At 34.0% G+C, this 23,359-nt stretch overlaps 1 pseudogene; it reads left to right on the forward strand.

Annotated features, from left to right (window-relative positions):
• The first annotated feature begins 20,714 nt into the window (after positions 1 to 20,714).
• On the forward strand, positions 20,715 to 21,971 carry LOC123812966 (annotated as a pseudogene).
• The last annotated feature ends 1,388 nt before the right edge of the window (positions 21,972 to 23,359 follow it).

A 23,359-nucleotide genomic window follows, 5' to 3' on the forward strand; every position in this document is an offset into this window, starting at 1 on the left:
TACAAAACAATCATATTTGTGGAAAATCCCTTCTTTTCTAGAAAAGACCTGGGTACTCTACATAGACTACCATCTTTGCAAGGTTTAAATATGGGAGGGTAGTCAACAGGAAAAGGTAATGCAAGTGGTCCTTTTAAACATATCCAGCAAAGCAGCCATTAATCCAGGCATTGTGCAAGGAAGAAAAGTTTAATTTCCTCAATACCCCCACTCTATTGCTTTTGCATTGTTTTGTTTTTCTACTTCATGTTCTTTTCTGTCTCTTTTGTTATTTTGACTTACTCATGCACTACACAGCTTTCCTCCATTTTCTCTTGTATTTGACGAGGCAACATGGAGTGTGACTCGAGGACCAACTGGGAATTAAGAAACTTTAATCATAGTCTAATCATGAATGACAATTCTTTCTTTTGAGTATAATGGACATTTCTAAACTGAAGCATCTGTTAGGTATGAGTAGGAAAGAAAGAGTTATAAAACAATTTACTAGATCTTGCTTCATAAAAAATTCATTTTCACTATGCTTCAGAAAATGTAAGAATAAACTGAACTGTGGGCATTGTAAATGAAAGAATCCTTAGTTAAAAGTACTAGAATGAGAGTCATGATGAATTAGCACATTATGCTATTCATCTATTTAGAAACTATGGCTGAGTTTTCAATATGCTTAATAGGTTCATAGGCTTAACTTTCCACACTAATATTGTTAGCCATGGAATGACTAGAATTAAACTCTTGATGGTCACTGAGGAATGCATATTTTAATCCTCATTAGGGTCAGTTATCTTTACAACACTTGTATCAAAGCTTGAGTGTTAATTAATTTAACTACATTGGACTTCTCTGAGTGTAGGAAGCAGCAACATTTAACCTTCTCAAACTCATAGGCATGGTGTCTGATATGTTAATCTAAGTAATGCCAAAAACACAAACAACCTTAAAACTGACAAATATCGATGTCTGTTGTGATACAATTGTGACTCTATGTTCTCATCAGTTTATTTCACCCCCTGTTGGAGGTGCTGCCCCGGTCTGGGACATGCTGTCTCCCGGAAGACTAACACGCACAAGGGGAGACACACAGGGCCACACTTTCATTCATAATTAGTTACATAATGCCAGTCATATTAGCAATGAAATAGAAGTCTCCAGGAAGCAGGGGTCTGTAGGAAGGGGCAGTAAATAAAATGGCTCTGTTTTCTTAGTGTCTCTTAACAGTTTGGCCAGTCTTATCTGTCTGCAATAAAGTTAACTAGTTAAAATGCTCTATGTACTCACTGTGAATTTTGTCTTTAGTTTATAAACATCTATTCCACTCTACTTTAATATATTCTGAGAAAATTCATTAAATGAATAAATCATATTCAAATAATGATTTTTACCAAAAAAATATTCAACTTCATTTCACTCAAACCTTACTTCTGCTTTTATACTGAATAGCAAGCATTCAGCATACAAACCTCTATTTCCCCCTTTGATAAAAATCAATGTTAGTATTCTTTTAAACACAAATTGAATGTGGCTTTTTCATTCCCTCATGAATATTTTAAGTGGTCATGCCAACCATCTTGGGTTAGCCCTCAAGATGAACCTTGTCTTTCTTGTTAATATCCTTATTATCATTTTTAAATACCTTTTCCCTAATAAAAAGGTTTCTCAAGCTATCTCCATCATCACTTGCTACCTTTTAGTTCTACTACAAATATATCCCTATTACCACATCACCACCACCACCATGACCAGGGGCTTCCAGGACCTCTAATTCATCCTTTTTTCTCTGTCTACATTCAAGTATGACCTCACTTCTTTCTCCAATAAATTATAGTCCTTAATTAATTACTTCACTGAGGCTCAAAATTGAGAGAGGGTATAGATGGGGAAGATTATTGGATTCCATTCCTTCTGTCTCCATGTAGGGTCTTCTACTATTCTTCACACACTTTTATTTGGGAAAGAAAAGTGAACTATCTTTGATTTTAGGAGAAGCAACTGGGTATACTTGTCTCAGTCTCTCCCCTTTTAGGAGCCAGTCTATTTAAATAGGTCTTGCATAATTTGCTTTCTGTCCTATGGAAAGAAATCTGTCCTGGAAGGGGGAAACCAGACACTAGTTAATCAGCTGCACCAGTGACAGGGAAGTATATCTAACATGAGGATGAGGAATTAGCAATTTTGCTGGTTGCAGAAAGAAAGCTATATTTTGTAATCACCATTCATAGTAAGTAGTGTGAAATATTATTTTTACTATTCATGGCCCTGCACTTTACCCTAACTCACAATATACACATCATTTTTCCTGCCAGTGATTTGTCCTATAAACCTCAATTCTTTCTTTCTTATTTGTGTGTTACTTAACATTTCTGGGAGAAGTGACATAGATCTGTGCATGGATGTAATTACACCTGTATAGTCTTCATAAATTCTGTCTTAGTGAGACAGTCAGCATTTAATGGGCATGGCTAGAGAGAAGGGGTCACAGGCCTGAAATCTAGGGCTAACTTTGCCTTGGCTTCTCTTTTTCCAACATAAAACTTTTAGAACTTTGAGCATGTCACCTAACATCTCTGTACCTCAGATTGCTCATCTGTAAATCTATGATATTATAGTATTTACTTCATGTTGTAGAACTGATTGAAATAATACATGCATAATGCTCAAAACAGTGGCTGAGAGTAAAGTCAGTTATAAGCGTAGCTATTATTTTTTTGTGTCATATTCCTTACCCAATTTACCCATGACACATGTCAGATAGATTCACTAATCTTATTTTTCTTCATGTGTATGAAAATGGATATTTGTTTGTTTGTTTGAAGTGCTGTCCTGACCTAGTTTTGAGGCTTTGGCTAGAGGCTAGTCAGTTCTCCTTCCTGAGCACCTAATTAAGGCCACACTCCATTCACTTTCCCTTAGCAGGTCCTCACACTTCCGACAACTATACACCACCCTTAACTGCCCCTGGACCAGATACCAGATAAATGGGAGCATTCTCTATGCTCCAGAGCCTGATAAATTATTCAAATTAGTCAAACTATGGGAAGCCATTACAGTCTACTTAACCCTGCCTCTCTTATCATACATAAACTGCCTTTTACTGTCCCAGCTTGCTATTACCCTGTCCTCAAATTGCACCATGCTGTATGGCACCATTCTCTAATTTGGAGCTGTAAGTAAGAGTTTTATTTTTACTGCATTGGAGCACACAGTCTATTGGGGTATCAGTGTGTTGTGGCTTACCATCAAGAGAATTTTTTTAAATCTTATAAAACAGTAAGTTCTATACCCAACTTCGACAGAGTACATTTTCTTGTACTGCATGCTGAATCATCAATTGTCCTGCTTAGACTTCTGTAAAGCCTCAGAGGAAAGGTGTTCCTTTTTTTAAAGTATATTTTATTGTTTATGCTATTACAGTTGTTCTATTTTTTCTTCTTTTATCCCCTTCCACTCTGCACTCCCCACCAGCATTACCCTACCTTGGTTCATGTCCATGGGTCATACACTAAGTTGTTTGGCTTTTCCATTTCCTATATACTATTCTTAACCTCCCCCTGTCTATTTTATACCTACCATTTATGCTTCTTATTCCCTGTACATTTTCCCCCATTCTCCCCTCTCCCCCTCTCCGCTCACAACCCTCCATGTGATCTCCATTTCTGTGATTCTGTTCCTGTTTTATTTGTTTGCTCAGTTGTTTTTGTTTTTAGGTTTAGTAATTGATAGTTGTGTGTTTGTTGTCATTTTGATCATCTTTTTCTTAGATGAGTCCCTTTAACATTTCATATAATAAGGGCTTGGTGATGATGAACTCCTTTAATGTGACCTTAACTAGGAAGCTCTTTATCTTCCCTTCCATTCTAAATGAAAGCTTTGCTGGATAGAGTAATCTTGAATATAGGTCCTTGCCTTTCATGACTTGGAATATTTCTTTCCAGCCCCTTCTTGCCTGTAAGATTTCTTTTCAGAAATCAGCTGATAGTTTTATGGGAACTCCTTTGTAGGTAACTGTCTCCTTTTCTCTTGCAGCTTTTAAGATTCTCTTCTTCCTTTAATCTTGGGAAATGTAATTATGATGTGCCTTAGTGATGTGTGCATCCTTGGGTCCAACTATTTTGGGACTCTCTGAGCTTCCTGGACTTCCTGAAAGTCTGTTTCTTTTGCCAGATTGTGAAAGTTGTTCATTATTTTTTCAAATAAGTTTTTAATTTATTGCCCTTTCTCTTCTCCTTTTGGCACCCCTATGATTCAGGTGTTGGAATGTTTAAAGTTATCCCAGGGGTTTCTAAGCCTCTCCTCACTTTTTTTGAATTCTTGTTTCTTCATTCTGTCCCAGCTGAATGTTTATTTCTTCCTTCTGTTTCAATTTGTTGTTTTGAGTCTTGGTTTCCTTCCCTTCACTGTTGGTTCCTTGTATATTTTTCTTTATTTCACATTGTACAGCCTTCACTCTTCCAGTATTTTGCATCTGTACTCAATCATTTTTGTGAGCATTCTGATTACCAGTGTCTTGAAATCTGCATCTGATAGGTTGTCTATCTCTTTGTCACTTAGTTCTTTTTCTGGAGCTTTGATCTGTTCTTTCATTTAGGCCATATTTTTTTTTGTTTCAGTGCACCTGTTATGTTGTAAGGGGAAGAGCCTTAGGTATATGCCAAGGTGGGACAACCCACTATGCTGCATTGTGACATTGTATGTGGGGGAGGTACCCGAAAGGGAACAATGCTGCTTGCTCAGCTCTAGCCCTTTTTCAGTCACTTCCCCTGCTACCTAAAAGCAAATTGGGCCCTTCTGCTATTGATTCCCTGGTGGGTGGGCCTGAGTACATTCTAGGACCCCATGAGTCTCTCCAATGAACTCTGCTGTGAGACTGGGAGTTTCTCCTGCCACCACAACCCCTACAGAATTTTACAGCCAGAGGTTTTGAGGCTTTATTTCCCCATGCTGGAACCCTCAGTATGTGGTCTGTCTACCTCCCCAGTTGTTCCTCCCAGCTTATCTGCACGTGATTGTAGGACCACCTTGCCTCAGGTCCTCTCTGCTCCTACTGACCATCTCTGCCCCTCCTACCATTCAGAATGAGTGTTTCTTTAACTCCTTGGTTGTTGGACTTCCATGCAGTTTGATTTTATGGCATTTCTCATTTTTTTTTTGTTTTTAAATGTGTTGTCCTTCTTTTGGTTGTGCAAAGAGGCAAAGTATATCTACCTATTCCTTCATCTTGGCTGGAATTCCTTTGAGGAAAGGTGTTTATTTAGGAAGTGCTTTCTTCCAAGAATAATTGTGCCTCTGTGCTCTTAAACATGTCATCTTTTCTCCCCTAAGGGAGTTTATCTACTGGTTGTACATCTTTTCCTGGGTCCTGAGTCTGTCCTGCTTCAATGATTCTTTACAGTTAATAGCTTATTATACATTTCCATGTTTAAGAGAAAAAAAAGTCTCCATTAGTCATTGAGTCCCCTGACTAGTGACAACCTATCTTTTTTCTAAAAAGCCAGATCCTTCAAATAATATTTTTCATTAGCTAGTCATTGCTTTTCCTTCTCCACTTCAACTTCTACCCATTACACTGTGGCAATATTCCCAGCAATGAATTTCCCTTGACAAATATTACCATGGCCATTTATGGTGCTAAGTGAATAGATGTCTTTCTTTTCTTTTTCCTGAAAAAAAAATAGAACATTATCCAACAGTTTTTCTTTGTTTACCTTAAAAAATATCCCTTGATTCAGGTTTCTCCTTGCTCTTTTCTGATTTTCCTTTTATTTCTCTGACATTTCCTTTCTGACATCTTGTGTAAAATTCATATCAGAATATATTTTAGTTTTGAGTATCACCAGCATCTTATCTTATTCTCACATCTCTGTATGTTTTCCCTAGGAAACTCATCTAATTTGAAGTCTTTAACTGCCACATAAGATATGATGCCTCCTAAACTCCTGTTGTTCACTTCAGCCTTTTTAATGGGTTTTCCAATTAATGGACAACAAGTTAATACATTTCAACATGCTGAAATTAAATATATTAAATTCTTTCCCTGAAGTCTTTTTATTTTAATGTTTCTATATTTAGAAAATGGAATGGCTTCACTCTTTCTCAGTCTACATCTTACAAGTGATAAAGTTTCATTAGCTCTACTTTATTGTCATTCCCCGTTGTATTTGTTCACTCTTCCTCATTTTTCTACTACCATTTGTTTTGGTTGAGGTCATCACATAAAGCCACATATGTATTAATTAAGCTAATATCCACTACTGGATTGTTCATCTAGAAAATAACATTCAAACAGTGGCATAGAGTCTAAAAGACACTTTGAAATTCATTTCTTCTTAATAGTGTATCTCACAATATTATTCACACCCCCCATACCACTCTCAAGACACTTTCTAAATGAATACGCCTGTGATGTCGGATCTTTGTCATTGTTCTCACTATTCTTTCCATTGCATTGAGCTTCCTCCAATGGCCATCTGAAAAGTTTTATCCTTGTGCACTCAGAAACATTTTGGATCTTAGTTCAGTTTCTCTAAAACAAATCTTCCAATTCAGAATTTGTTGCTCCTTTCTTTGAGCCTTTATTGTGTAGTGGTCTTATACTACATTACTGGTCAAATTTCATCATATTACATGATTTTCTCTTCTGAAAAATAGTGAAACCTTTATAACTCACAGAATAATAATGAAAACTAAATAAGGCAAAACAAAGTGGAATGCTTTAATAACAAAACCCAGTCTGCTCCAAAGAACATATTGTTGAAAGATAAAAAAGTAGCCCAGGAGAAAAAAAGTTAATGGTATTGGATTCTTATCATTCACCACATACAAAATGAACTAAATATGTGAATATAAGATCTGATACTCCTGTGAGAAAACAATAGAGAGCTCTTCAAGGTTGTCTCAAAAGTGACACCAATAGAATAGGCAACAAAGCAAAAATAGATAAGTTGGACTACATCAAACAAAAAAGTTTCTGAAAGAAAAGGAAACAACCAACAGAGCTAAAATACCACTTACAGAATGAAATAATGTATTTGCAAATCATATATCTGATGAGTTAATTTTTAAAATATGTAGGGAACTCCTAAAGTTCATGAACAAAAATAGGTAACCTGATTAAAAATTGGACAAAAGACCTGAATAGACATTTCTCTAGAGAAATGACCTACTTCTCTAGAAATACAAATTTCTTCTAGAAATACAAAAAGTACAAATGACCAACAGATAATTGAAAAGAGACTCAAAATCATTAATCATTAGGGAAATACAAATCAAAACTATAATAAAATATCATCTCACCTTTTTTTAGGATGGTTATTACAAAAAATTAAGTGCTGAGATTCTGGGGAATTGGAACTCTTGTACACTATTGGTGAAAATGTAAAGGCATGCTATCCCTACAAGAAACAATATGGAGTTTCATAAAAAAAACGTAAATAAAGCTATCATGTGATACAGAATTTCCACTTCTGGGATAAAGAAAGTCTGATACATACATACAGTGGGATATTTTTCAGCCTTATAAAAGAAAATCATACCATTTGTGACAATGTGGAAAAATATGGAAAATATTAAATAAGTGAAGTAATATAAATATTACATATTCTTATATAAAGTATCTAAAATAATCAAAGGTATAGAAGTAGGCAGCACAATGAAGTTTACCATAGATGAGGAGGGACAACGTGGGAAACTGCTTAACGGGCTTAAAGTTAGTGACAAGATAAGTTCCAGAAATCTTGGTTACAACATTGTGCCTATATTTAACAATAATGGGATTTAAGAGGATAGATCTCATGACAAGTGTTCTTACCACACACACACAAAAGGAAGGGATGCAAGGGAACTTTTGGATATGATGGTTATGTTTGTAACCTGGATTGTAGTGATAACACAAGTGTATACATATGTCTAAACTCAGCAAATTGAATGCACTAAGTATGTTAAGTTTTTGTAGACAAATTATACCTCAGTAAAGAGGGAAATAGAACTTACTAAGAGATTGTTAAACCTTCACATTCTTTTCTTATTCCAAGTCTGCACACTTGAATGAGCAATTACAAGAGAAAAAGAAACTTGTCACCAGCTATGGTTCATACTTTTAAGAGTATATTACTACCATAGTTGTTAATAACTAAATTAGCACTATATAATTTCAGTTGGTGAAGACCATAACATAGAAATTTGAGCCTTTGCAGAAGAGAGTCTCTAAAACTAATAGAGGTAATTTTAAGAGATGAACCTCAATCAGTTGGATTTGAGCTTATACTTGCTTAGGGATTCTTATATCAAGGAAGGGTAATCATGTATAGTAATTCTTGAATAAGACTTTTTTCTTGTTTGGGTATATTGCAGGCCCACAAGTCTGATAGTCTCTAAGAAATTACTAATTAAAATTTTTACTTCAACTTACATATTACTTGCTCAGAAAGTTCCCATTAATGCATTGAACAGATGATAAGATGATTTGAGTTATGTGTGTGACCTTTTTGGGACACATATGCATTTTATTCAATAATAGTACCTTTCTCAAAAGATGACTAAATGAATTAATTACTATAAATCCTTCAAAGAGAACCTAACATATTGAGTACCCTATAGAAATTCATTCAAAAACTAACTTTCCTTTTGTTGTGTTTTATGTTTGTTTCTGTATGTTTACTTAACTGACTTATTTTCTTTGCATATGTATTTATGCAATTTCTTAGTATAGTGTGTTATGTACTGCAGTAGGTACTAGAGGATTTATTTTAACTACTTGATTGTTTATTAGTTCAGAAATTGCATATTTTATATCATTGTAAAAACTGATCTGAAATCTCAAATACCTCTACTATGTCATCAGCATTTCCCCAAGTAAGTACATAATTTCTATGTTACAAATTTTAAAGCACATTAAAATGTCATTACAAAGAATATTATTACCAAAGATTTTTTGATAAAAATTCTGAATCAAAGTGAATAAATAGAACTGAACCAACCCCAAATAATATAACAATATAGATATGAGGTATTTAAATTAACTAAGCTATATTAACAAACTAAACTAACTAAACTAACTAAATATTTAAACCTAAGCATTAATTTAATAAAGTTTGGACAAGACAACATTAAAAATTTTTCTCATGTACCTTATTTTTGAAAGAATTTTTAATTTTATTTATTGCTGTTCAGTTATAATTTTCCCACTTTTTTCCCCATTGCTCACCCCTACCCTGTTCCCTCCTCCCCGCCGTGCCCACTCCCACAGCCAATCCCTCTCCACTGTCCAAGCCCATGAGTCCTCTATTCATTTTCCTTTGCTTGCCCCTTCCCCTTCTGTTCACCATTATTGCTCTCTCCCCTCCTCTCTGGTCACTATCAGTTTGTTCTTTATTTCCAACTCTCTGATTCTATTTTGTTCATTTATTTGTTTTGTTGATTAGATTCCACTTACTGTGAGATCGTATGGTATTTGTCTTTCACTGCCTGGCTTATTTCATTTAGCATAATGCTCTTCAGATCCATTCATGCTGTTGCAAAGGGTAGGAGCTCCTTCTTTCTTTCTGCTGCATAGTATTCCATTGTATAAATAAATGAACCACAGTTTTTTGATCCACTCATTTACTGATGGGCACTTATGACTAGTACAAAAGAATCTTAATAAATCCTTTCTTATATTTCCTACTCTTTCAATACAGTACACATATAAATTTATGTTTAAATAGTGACTGATTGAAAAAATAATCAATGGATGCTTATACTTTGGTATAAAATATCAAAATGTATTATTGTGACTCTATTTGGATTATGTGGAAGAATTCTTTCTAACTTTAGATATGCAGTATGACTGTAATGGGCAGGACTAGACTTTTCCACATTGTATGTGTCAGCTCAAACTCTAGTCATTGCTTAATTCTTAAGTGGTAGCAAAAATAAATACTTCATATTTAATATTTAAAAGACTTGTTCTGAGTGCCTTTATTACTTTCTATTTAAAAACCTCATTCTAAGCAATTATGGTTAAATTTTCAATACTGTTTCTTATAGATTTTTCTCATAAATAATATGGAACCCACTAACAAAGAAAATTATCTGTAAGAGTGCATTTTAAAAGGAAAAAAGGCCATAATTGATCTCCAATAAAACACAACAAAATACAGAAATTTTAAGGAGCTATTAGAAACATTTTAGCTACACCAACTATTTTTAGCTCAATTTTCCAATACATTTTGGAGAGATTTTTCTGACAGAGAAGTTAAAATTTATAGCTTAATTTATTATATCTTTTAACTGAACTTAGGTGCTTGTCACTCCATGCAAAATAGGATATAATTGGTTCTATTTTACCACTATTGCAGTAATATCTTACAAATACTTTAATGTAGAATAAAAAATAATAATTAGGTGGCAGTCTGTCTCTTCTTCATTCAATTAGAGGCCTAGAGGATGCAAAGGTAGTTAGATACAGACATATGCTATTTTAGGAAGGTAAATAATTTTTTAAAATTCACATACAAATTAGAAAGTTACAGAGGCTGTGAAAGTTCAGAGGGAAATGAATAATTATGTTGAAAGAGCTCAAGGACAACTACATTATGAAAGAAGCATTTAGCTAGACCTTAAAAAGATGAGTCAATTGGACAGCTACAGAGCGGGAGACAGGCAATCTGAATAGAAGAACTAATTAGTATATCAGAATAAAGTAGGACATTGTGAAATGTGTTGATTTCAATTGACTAGTGTATTAGCAGAATATGTATAAAGGAAAAAGAATATGGAGCTAAAACAGTAAATGAGGCCCCATCAAGAAACATTGGACTAATGCGCTAATGAATTTGGGCATAATTTGTGACACAGTGGGAGCCTTAGTGGTAATTTGAGCAGTAAAGTGAACAAAGGAAAAAAAAATCCGAGCGATAGCACTCAAATTTGGAATTAGGCATGTGTGTGTTTCAATTCCAACTGTGTAAATGGGAGAAATTCAGTCTCAATTCCCTCATCTTTAAGTTGACTGGAAAATTATATTTTGGAGAATGTTACAAAAATTGAATGAAATAATGTGTGTGAAACACCTTTGTGCAAAATGGACAGATATTAGATGTCAGTCAATAATAGCCTAGCCCTGGCTGGTGTGGCTCAGTTGGTTGGAGTATCATCTGGTAACCGAGCGGTTGTAGGTTTTGTTCCCCGTCAGGATACATGCCTAGATTGCAGATTCTGTACCCAGTTTGGTGTGTACTGTCTCTACTCAGGACACCTACAAGAAGCAACCAATCAATGCTTTTCTCCTCCCTCTCTTTCTAAAAAAACTATGAAAAAATGTCCCTGAGTGAGGATTAAAAAAAAAAGTTAAGTAATAGACTAAAAGCCAACATTGCAGAGAATAGATTAGTCTCTACAGAGACTTCACACAGGTTAAAAAAAAAAAGTTTAGTATTAACTAGAGTTAAGAATTTTGATTAAGATTATTGCTGCAGGATTGGCAGGTGACATCTAATAAAAAGAATACTATAGACTACAGACAGAGGCTGTCTAGAAGATGAGATATCTATGAAAATTATGGGGGGAACAGGAGATTATACCAATATTTTGAGATTTTTGCCTGGGAAAATTTCTGTCACTCAAAGATAAGTAATTTAAAATAGAGAAAGAGATTTTAGGATTAGATAATTTAGTTTAAAACCTGCTTTTCTTTACACTGATTTTCTGGTGTCCATGGGATGTTCAGATAACAGCTGGGAAGTTGGAACTTAGGAGAAAGAACAGAGGTAAAGACAAATTTAGAGCAGCTGCTGTGACATAAAAGCTGAATGAGAGTCTGAAATCAGCCATTAAAATTAAAATTCTGTTTTATAAATTTTTTAACTTCTTAAAAAGTATTATTAAGCCAGTGTTTTATCTACTTTAAAAGAAACACAATAATTTCTTTCAGATATTACTGCTAAATAAAGAATATATGGTATGGTGAAAGCTTTGTAATCTAAAATTCAACATTTAAATACAAACCTTAGATAATTATTGAACTCTTAGAATGAGCGCACATACTCAGAAACAAAGGGGCACAAGAAGCATAAGCAGTGTGTCAAAGGCCTCGCAGTTTGGCAGTGATGGAGCTGGGGTTGGTGTTCAGGCAGCTCAGGCTTCACAGGACCTGCACAAAACGCTTTCAAGTTATCAACTGTGAAGTTAAACACTTCATTAAGAAGAACATGTTTGAACTCAATGTGGCTTTATATCACTTTGAAACACTTAAGTTATTTGTTCATTGTAATGGCACAATAAATGTTTGATGAAGTCATGATTGGTCTAGGTGGAGGTGATATATAAAGCCATTTAAAAAGAATAAAGTGTGAGAACAGAAGAGAAGAAAAAAGAGAAGGCAGAACAGAGGAAGGCAAGGAGAAAGTTAGGATTAAAATTTGAAATGTACAAACATGTGGTGTTCAGGCAGTGAAAAATAAATTAGAGAAGTAGATAGAAAAGGGATGAAAAACAGAGAATTAAGAAACATGAAACTGGATTGAAGGAATGTAAAGAAGGAGTTTTAAAAAAGTTCTGATGTCAAAAACTGTTAAGTTCTATGTGGCTGTTAAATGGAGAGTCTCAACCAACGTAAGTTTTGAACTACAGTCTGTAGTAGTAGGGATATTTTTCCCTCATCTCCAGGGAAATCTACATGGTACTGTTACAGATGGGGAGAGAGAGGCCTAAGTCAGGAGGCCTTTCTCCCCCACCTCGGTTCTTGTCTCGCTTGCAAGAGAATAATTCAAGTGAGACACATGCACACTTAGTGGAAATGAAATAGCAAGTTTATTTATGAAACACATGAGCATTAAGCTGCAAGTAGGCACCTATCAAATTGTTAGTAAGTTTGTTAGTAAGTTTGCTCTCTAACTTGAGCCAAAGCTACAAGTGAGTACTTAACTAATCTAAGCATGCTGACTATTGAGGTACAGGTGTTATATACTTTAGCTAGTTTCCAGGTACTCCTTCCTCTTCCCCTGGGAAAAATGTTCAGTTACAAAAGCTTTCCTTCCTCACTTAATAAAAGTTCTTTGTCTTAGTAAAATTATTACAGAGACCCCCTTTCCCAGCATAGGCCCCCCTCTTCCTCCTGTGCAGTTCCCGCTTTTCATGTTCAGAACACCCAGCAATCTTAGTAAGATAGTTACAGAAGCCCCTTTTCTCAGCATGGGTTCAAGGACTCTCCCCTTCTCCTTTGCCATTTTTGCTTATGACACTCAGGACTCCTGGCAGTCTTATCAAACTGAGCTCAGGACTGCTGAGTTAATTGCTGAGATATGCCTTCCTTTTGCTTCTAGCCTCCTATATTAAGTTATTTGTTAGGCTGTGATGGTGAGGGCCCTGCCTTTATTACCCCTCTTGCCGCTCATTCCTAGCTGCTGACTAACAGTACTACTCCTTGTCTCTTTTTTTCTCCCTCATTCACTTTTCCCCAATGAAAAGAAAAATTATTTATGTGATTTGGAATTTGAGAGAGAAAACATGTTCAGTTTAGCCCTTTCCTGATCTGTTTTCCTGTGATAAGTGATATACCTGCTCCAATAAGGAAAGCCTGCAGCTGTCCATCCACATCAGTAACTACATTTTTAAGAGGTTGAATATCAGCAAGCCCATTGATACTGTGTCTCCTAGGCCTTAGTCTCCATTGCAGGGATAGCATTGATTTTTAGTCTCTGTTTGACTCTTATGCTTATGTCTAATGGATTCTAAGTCAGCAATAGGAAAGGAAGTTCACAGTTACAGTTCATCCTTTGCTGGCTACATATTTTATTTCCCACTATGTATCTGCTAGCCTTTTTCCTCAAGAATGCTAATACCATTTACCTAATCTCATATTTCTTTTTGACTATAACATGTGTATATCTCTAAAAGTAGCTGACCTAAGAAGGAGTAGTTAGCTGACAAAGCCAGGTCAGCTCTGAAGTCTTAACTTCCCCCCTACAATGGAGGCTCATAGTTGTGGTGAACTACCTGGGCCTAAAAATATCCACAGAGACAGGTTGAAATGATGTATAATAGTTAGTGGAAGGGCTAGAGCCATAAGGGAATTTAGTGCCTGACAACTCATACAGGGAATGAAAAGCTTGAAAACGAAATATACAGGAACAGGTCCTGAAACAGCAGATAATAATGTCTTTGATTTCCTTTAAGAAAAAAGACATATGGGTTGTGGAAGAGAGGAGAGGGCTCATAAACACCTTTAAGAGCCATTTTCAAACTTGAATTTATTATATAAACTGTACAGACCAGTCATGTCATCTGAGATTAAAAATCTCAGCTCACTCCCCATGCTCATGCATTCCTCAAAGAATTGTAAAATGCATCAAGGTAATTGGAAGATATTTGAGTAATGTGTTGTTAAAGATATAGACACAAATTGGCAGAGGAAGTTGGAGGTGAGAAAGCAGAGAAAATATGGATTATTTCTCCGTAAATTTGGATGTCAATAGAGAGAAAGAAGATGATATAGGATTGAGAAAGATTTGTATTTTAATGAATATGACACACATAGTGAAAGGTGCACTGATTGTATATGTACAGCTCAATGAATGATCTGAATAAATAGATCAAGAAATATAACAATATCCAGACACCAGAAGTTCTTTTATGCTTTCTCTAAATCACTAACTCTTCATTCTTCTCCAAAAGTAATACCTATCCTTAGTTCTATAAAAATTGTTTAGTTAAATCAAGTTTAATATTATATGTATATAAAATTACAAGTATACTCTTTCATGTCTGGCTAGTCTAGCTTAACATTTAAGTGTGGCTGTGTTGCTCTAGTTCAATAATTATAATTGCTGTATAGAATTCTATTATATGGATGCATACCATAAAGTATTTTCCATTTATTGGTAATAGAAATCTTTGTGGTTTAGTATCAGTGGGGTGACTACTGATTATAATCCATCTAAATAGTTAACTGTATTTCTTGGTACACATAGAGATGATTTCTGTTGGATGTATCTAGGAATGAAATTTTAGGTCCTTGGGTCTGATTAGGTTCCATAATAGAAAAAAAAATTGTACTTTCTTTTTGTTTTCCAGAGTAGTTGTACCAGTTAAATATCAATAGTAAATAAATTCCAATAATTTCCCTCCATGTTAATTCTATAATTATTAACATGCATATCTCTTTATAGTATTATATTTCTCTGAAACTTTGAAGGATATTTGGAAATATCATTATGAGCATCATCCTATACAGTAGAACAAAAATATCTTTATCACATATCTAATAAAATTAACAAAGATAATATATTATTTAATATCAGTTCATATGTAAATCTCCTCAAATTTCCTACAAATATAAATTCTAGAGTTTTAAGAATCCAAAGTTTATGCATTCATTTTTGCTTTCATATCCCAAATCTCTTTGTTTCTTTTCCTGAGTATAGATTTCTGGGTTGAAAGTTTCTTTCTTCATTAAGTACTTTTAAGATATGAAACCATTGTTTTTTATGATCTCCATTGTTTCTGGTTGAAATGAGAAATCATTTATATTGTTGGTCCTATGTGTTAAGCATCATTATTCTCTGCTTTCAATGTTCTTTTTTCACCTTTTTCATCATTATAACTATAATGTGCTTAGCTATGATGCCATTTTATTTTATTCATTTGGGAGTTCACTAAATTTTTTGAATCTCTATGTTACATTCTTTACAAAATTGGGAAATATTGGTCACTATTTCTTTAAATGTTGTTTTGCACCATTTTCTTTTTTTCTCCTCCTGAGACTTCAGATTACACAAATTTTAGGGTTTTTAATATTATTCCTCATGCCTCTGCAAATATGTTCAATTTTTAAAAATATTTTTGTTCCTTTTCTTCATCTAAGATAATTTTGATAGATCTATGTTTAAGTTCACTGGCTGTTCTGTTATTTCCCTTCTACATTTCTTGTTCATTCTTTTTTATTGCTGAGTAATATTCCATGAAATAGATGTACCACCTACCTAAAGATATAAAGGATATTTCCAATGTCAGGATATTCTGAATAAAGCTTTTATTTATGTTCAGGTACAGGTTTCTGTGCAAACATAAGTTTTAATTTATTTGGGGTAAATGTTCAAGAAAGCAACTGTTGAGTAATATGATAATGACTTGTTTAATTTTGTAAGAAACTGGCAAGCTGTTTCCCATAGTAGCTGTGCCAATTATTCCGCCAGCACTAATGTATGAGTTTCAGTTTTCATTCTACTATTAACTTTTTGAGTTTTATTTCAATTTTTGTACATTTTATTAAAATGTTACATATTAAAATTCTATTGTTATATATTTTGTAGTTTACATCTTTCTAATTAGTTTTTCTATTTTATATTTATTCTAAGCATTTTTCTTAACTTTATTTAATGCAGTATACTAGCCTCATAAGTCTTTCTGCCAGTTCCAACATTGGAGTCACCTCCAAGTTGATTTGCTCTTCTCAGGAAAATTAGTCATATTTTCCTGATATTTCAGGTCAAATACTTTTAGTTTGCTTTCTAGAATTTTTTAGTACTTTGATGGTAACTCTGGGTCTGATATTATTTTCTGAAGAGTGTTAATATTTTGTTTTAGTGGACTTCTATCTTTATTAGATGGCAACCACTGATAACATTGAATCTTAATCTTAGGTTATTTTCTTTATCTTTAGCTGAGCTGGTTGGAGTCTAATCTGAGCATGCATGTTTCAGGGATTACCCAAATATTGGGTTTTATACATAGAAACTGTCCCTCCCCAATCTGTTTCTCTCCCTTCCAACTTTGCCTTTTGACTCTTTAGACCCAGAAACACTGAAGTTTTTTTGTCAGTTTCAGCTACCCCATATAGTACTGACACAAAGTTGCTCTTGGACCAAAAGCCATAAAATGGGAGAGTCCACTCATGTCTATTTCTTTGTATTAGTTTTTTATTATTGCATACTATGTCACCATAAATTTAGTCACTTAAACATGTTGTGTTTATATGTCATAGATATGTCAGTAGTCAGACACAACTTCATCTGGGACTTCTGCTCAGGATGTCAAAAAGTTGAAAACAAAGGGTCAGCCAAGAGATACTTTCTTCTGGAGTGTAGAATCTTCTTCCAAGATTGTTTGAGTTATTGTCCAACTGTAGTTCCTAGTTGCTGTAAGAGTAAAGGTAGTATTTAAAGGCTACTAGGATTCATACCCAGCTAATAACAACATGGTTGTTTGCCTCTACAGGGCCTGCAGGAGAGTATCACTTACTCCTTCTAAAAAGGGTCTAGCTAGCACTTTTTTGAGGAATTTTACCTGATTAATCCAGAACTGTTGAGTCATCTCTTATTTGATTATCTCAAAATCAACAGATTTAGGACTTTTAATAGCAGCTGAAAAATCTCTTCACCTTTGCCTTGTAACATAACCTTATCATAGTAGGGCCATCCCATCATGTTCACAGGCCTCTACCTCATTTAAGGGAAGGTGATTACACAAAGCATGCATATCAAGAGAGATAATCTAGGGATTCTGCTTAACACTTCCCTTTTACAAGTATTTAATACCCTCTAGAATGTGGCTTACTTTTTTTTCTGTTTTATTTTGTATTTGTTCAGAATCAATAATGTTTTAATTGGCAATAAAAGTTTGTTACAAGCTCACTTGGCAGTCCTAAAAACAGGACTTACTTTAATGAGTATATTGTATGGAATCATTGCTTTTAACTATTTAATATGCTATATTTAACTATAATAATTTTTTATGCTCAAGTCTTTCCAAGTTTAACCAATTTGTAGTTTTTCTGTTTAGACTTGTGGTGTTATTTACTATTTATTTATTTATTTTTGAAGGAGAAGAACACAGAAACAACTATTGTTTATTGAGGATTGTCTCATTTTCTTCCACAATACAATGGCATAAGCTCACCTTCATACTCACTGCCCCAGACCTAGAAAGACATGTTTCCAAGGATACCTGCTGCTTTTTGGATTGAAATCAAGACCCCGCAGATCCTTGCAATGTTTGTAAAAATGCTAATTTACATTCATATTTTAACTTCAAATTTTGTATTAGTTTTCTTCTTTTATTATTTATCACTCTTAATTTTAAAACATAGCTCTTTGCTTTTGTACTGAAAATATTAATTCCTAGCAACTTTAACATATTTATCATTTATATTTTATTAGTATTTAGTTTCAAAATGTTAAAATTAATATTTCTACTAATCTACATGTAAATTATCTGAGTGAAAATTAATAGTTTTGAGATGCTTTTGTCCTTATTAAAAACAAAGTGAAACAAAGCAAAAAAACTAACACCAAGCATGTTCAGAATACTGTTCTCAAAGTTATTTGACATAAATATTTTATCTGTGTGGATGTTATTTTACTTTTATATATTTTATAGTTTCATTGTTTTTGTGATATATTTTTATTTGATTTCATTTAAAATATTTAACATATTTATATCTTTCAAAATTAACAAGGATATTAAAAGTTGTTGTAAGGGAATATCTTCACCATTCCTAATCTCTCTACCACTTGGACACTGTTTTTCAAACTTGAATTCAACAAAACATCCAGGAAATCAATTTATTTATTACATAGGTGCCTTTGTTATGTGTTTAATGAGTAGTAGGCCATTGTTCTATAATTTACTGAACCAATGTCTGGAAGTATATTTGGACTCCCTTTAATCTTTTACTAATTCAAATAATATTTTAATGAATAACTGTATTTGTTAATCATATTTGCAGAGGTGGATTTTCAGTAGAGACTTATATAAATAAGATTACTAGGTTATAGAGTAAATGCATTTACTGTATTGTTAGATATTGCTGACTCCTTTTCCACATAGATTTGGAATTCCATAAGCTATATACAAAAGGGTCTATTTCTTCACAGTCCCTCAACAAACTGTACTTTCAAACTTGGATTTTTGCCAGTTTGACAGATGAGAAATAGCTTTTAATGTACCTTAAGATATATTTCTCTTATTATATTTGTGTTCAAACATTTTTATATGTACTTGTTATCTTTATTTTTTGAGTAAAAAATCTAATTACTTGTACCTATTTTTAGCAAATGTTCTTTTAAATTTTTGAAAGCTTTGTCATATATGTGTTTGTTCATATATAGTCTTTGCATATAGGTCTTTGTAATATGAGTCAATATTTTCATTTATTTTGCCCTTTTTCACTTTACTTTTTGTTCATTTCCATATGAAACTTTTTTAAAGCACATATTTAAATCAAGAATATTGTTAAAGTCATACAGATTTTTATACTAATGCAATTTTTAAATTAATTTAATCATGATTGTTAGAACAGAGTATTACAAGCATCATATCACTCTTTAATCTTGACATATTTACTAATTTGTTCTTAACCATTTTAATTTTTCCCTTTATGTTGTTAAAAATAGATTTTTTCACCTTTGAAACATTTATTATTATAGATGGAGTTTAACTGAATTTTTCCATAAATAAAATACTAGCACCTTCAAAATTTATAAAGTAATTAACAAAAACAATGGAAACTTTTGATGCATTTCACACGTAGAAATGAATTCAGATCAATCATTCTGATGTCACAGCAGATGGCAAAGCTTGCTTGATGTTCTTCCTTCCCCTCTTTAGCTTCAGTAACACAATTGTGATTTTGTCTGAAGCAGAAATGACTTGAGTCATTAAAAAGTACTACACTCTGCAGTCTCTCCTGCAACTGTGGCACATAAGTAAGCTTTTTCCGGGAACACAGAGGTGAAGAGGGGAGCTTGAGCAGCCATATTTAATTATAAACTACACTTTTGGATGGAAGCCATGAACCAGAATAATGCAGTAGAAAATAAAATCTACACTGGTTACAGAAAGTAAAAGGACTATATAGCCATCTCACCAGCCTCCACTGTCTCTATCTGTGGACTTCCACATGAAAAAAAAAATATTTTTATTTTGTTAATCAATTATTTTTTTACATTTTTATCTTTAAGGAGAATATATATTATACTAGTTGATAGGAGCAATTTATGTTAAACACTTCAAATATTATAATGAAAAGCAGAGGATTTTTAAAACTAGTCTAAAGTAGAATGAAAACTAATTTAAATGGGTCAAGAATTGGTTATAAGAATGATCACTTTGATAACTTAAATATGAAACAGACTGATAAACGCTGACTTACATGATAAAAAGAAATGTGAACAATTGGTTCAATTTCTCTCTTGGATTAAAACTAAAGACTGATCCTTATACATCTTGATGTTTTGTTTACCTCATTCTTTTTTAGCTAAAAAAATACTCTCTGAAATATTCCTTTGTTTTGATGATTGCTTTCAATAAGACCTTGCTTGGGAAATTGGAGACATAATCTCCCAAATTCAGTGACTTAAGAATCTCTATTTTTTTATTAGTAAAATCTTAATTTCCTCCTCCCTTTATGATTGTTTCTAAATGTTTCATTTTCTTTTTAGAAAAAACTGTAACTTTCCATTCTCTACATTCTCAAGAATGCTTCATGACCAATCTATACCACACACTGTGCCTCAAGATACATTTATTTTAGAAATTATATACATACATGTACACATTTAAAATATGATATACTATTATTATAATTTACAAAGTATTTATAAATATAATTGTATATTAAGCAGATAGGAAATTACATAATTTTGGTTGATCAATACATCTCATTTCTTGTTGACACCTAAGAACCTGCGTATGTTAAAATACCTTTCAGCATGTCGAGTCCTGCGACTCTGTCCTGTGCTCTGTCTGGTGCTGCCCTTGCCCTCAGCCCACACAGGGTAATGGTGACCATTGAGTTACTGAATATTGGTAAGAAAAACTCTCAGGGGCTAAAACAAAGGAAGTCTATATGAATTGTTAGCCCAGAAAAAGTCTTTCTTCAGTCCAAGAACCACATTACAGCAGGAAATGCAGGCAGAAAGAATCACCTGGATGGAAAAGCTGCAATCTCAAATAAAATTACTAGTCGTATTTTTCAGTTGTTACAGGAATCAGGTATCAAAAATGCTTTCACCAGAAAATGTGGGGAAACAGCTTTCATTGCATCCAAGTGTGAAATGATTCCGATTGAATGGGTTTGTGGAAGAATAGCAACTGTTTCTTTTCTCAGAAGATATCTTGGTGTCAAGAAAGGGTACAAGTTTTACCCTCTCAAAGCAGAGATATTTTTTAAGGATGGTGCCAGTAATGATCCACAGTGGTCTGAGAAACAGTTCATTGCTGCAAAATTTTGTTTTGCTGGACTTGTTACAGGTCAAACTGAAGTGGATGTCATGAGGCTTGCTACCCAGGTTATTTTTGAAATGCTGGAGAAATACTGCTTGCACCAGGACTGTACACTGGTTGATACAAAGATTGAATTTGGCATTGATGTCACCACCAAAAAAATTGTTCTTGCTGATGTTACCGATAAAGATTGCTGTAGATGTTGGCCATCAGGAGATCGAAGCCAACAGAAAGACAGTTATGACCTGACCTCAGGGTAGTAATTCTTGAAGGGCTCCAGATGGTAAGAAAAATTTTGAGTGGGTTGCTGAAATGCAGGGTTGTACTGGTGGGCTCAACTTCTGATCTCAATCACTGTGAAAAAAATCAAGAAGGTTTGTGGAAATTTTGGCATTTCATGTGAGCTTCGGGTAACCTCTGCCCATAAAGGACCAGATGAAACTCTGAGGAGTAAAGTGGAGTATGAAGGGGAAAGCATTCCTACAATATTTATGGCAGTGGCAGGCAGAAGCAATAATTTTGGACCAGTGATGTCTGGTAACACTGCATACCCAGTCATTAGCTGTCCTCTCATTCCAGACTGTGGAGTTCAGGGTATGTGGTCTTCTCTTCAGCTATGCAGTGGTCTTGGCTGTTCAGCCATACTTCCTCCAGAAGAAGCAGCTCAGTTTGCTGATCAGATATTTGGATCAAACAACCATTTGATATGAGCCAAATTGCCAGCAAGTGTATTGAATAGGGGGATTTCCTTGAAGCAGACTGACAAGAAAATCTGAGAGGGCAATTCATAGGAAAGAACATTGTTTCATTTTTCAGTAGGAAAAAACTATAAATTTCTAGTTTAGCTGAAGAAACAAAAATATCAAGCAAGAGAAAAATATTTTAAATTAGAAAAAACAAAATTTATTAGTGAATAAATGTTTCTCTAGATTCATGGACTTATAGGTACATATATTCATGTACCTATATACTATAGATACGTATTTAAAGACATTCTAAAATTAACTGCTTACCCACTATATGGTCATCGCTGGGTAGGTAATAAAGATATTTCTTAAATGCTAATAATGTCTTATAATAGAGCTCCAAAGTAACTACTTGACCTATATGTCAAACCATAAGTTTTAAAAAATTTAAATGATTTTATGTTAGGAAAGGTGATAAGAGCAATCGAGTGCTCTTTCTCAATTTGATCTTTACAAAATTCTAAGGACATGATTTTTTTAAAATTTGCAATCAGTATCTCAGAAAATGGTGTTTATCTCTAGCTATTGATAGAGACGTTTTGATTTTGATTTTTTTAAAGAGAAGTTGGGCTGGGTGGTGGGGCTAGGGAGTAGAGAAAGAAGATGATGTGGAAGCCATGAAAAGGGCACTTTTCTGAGAGCATCTGACAGTGTTAAGACAATTTTCCATGGAAAAAAGTAGAGCCACCTTTGTCTTTCACATGATTTAATTAATCTTGTTTGGCTGTGGTGGGTGTCTCTGTGGATTGCACAATTATTTTAATTCTGATAATACATTTTTTAGCCACACTAACAATCCCTAGCATACCATCATTTTCAGAAATTGGAATCTCCCAGGTGGTAACCATAATTAGTTTCTTTCTTATAATAGCATAAGTCTGAGCAATGCACCCAGCAAGATTCATCTGTAAAGGAGCAGTAGTTACTGAGAGGTATTATAGTTCATCATCAATCTATAAATCATAAAGACTGGAAATCACTGTTACATGATGTGGCCCTGAGGATTTTATAGACCACTAAACTTTCATCCAAGTGTCCATGAAACCCCTTAAACTTTATCTATATGTTCGCTTTTATGAAAAGGGACAATTCATTTTGTCAAAAAATGTTAAAAATATCTACTACAAATGAAATTTTGGTAAGACCCTTACCAATGGTGTACACTGTCTACACTTTTTAACATTTCTCCCAAATGTTAACCAGCTGGCAATGTCTTATTGTAATGGAGTGCAGCCAAGGACCCCCAACAAGTCCGGCTGGGGGTTGGGAGACATGAATCAGGGACATCGAGAGTTACTCTGTGTAACAATAAGAACAGACTAGTCTTCCAGCCTGAGTGGAGCCAGAAACATACGCATGATTTAAGCCCATAAGGTAACTGGGAGGTAGTTCCCTTTACTGTGCTTGCCAGAGAGCTT

This window comes from Phyllostomus hastatus, unplaced genomic scaffold (genome assembly GCF_019186645.2).
Source record: "Phyllostomus hastatus isolate PE091 unplaced genomic scaffold, TTU_PhHast_1.1 phas_scaffold_93, whole genome shotgun sequence".
NCBI classification, from domain to species: domain Eukaryota; kingdom Metazoa; phylum Chordata; class Mammalia; order Chiroptera; family Phyllostomidae; genus Phyllostomus; species Phyllostomus hastatus.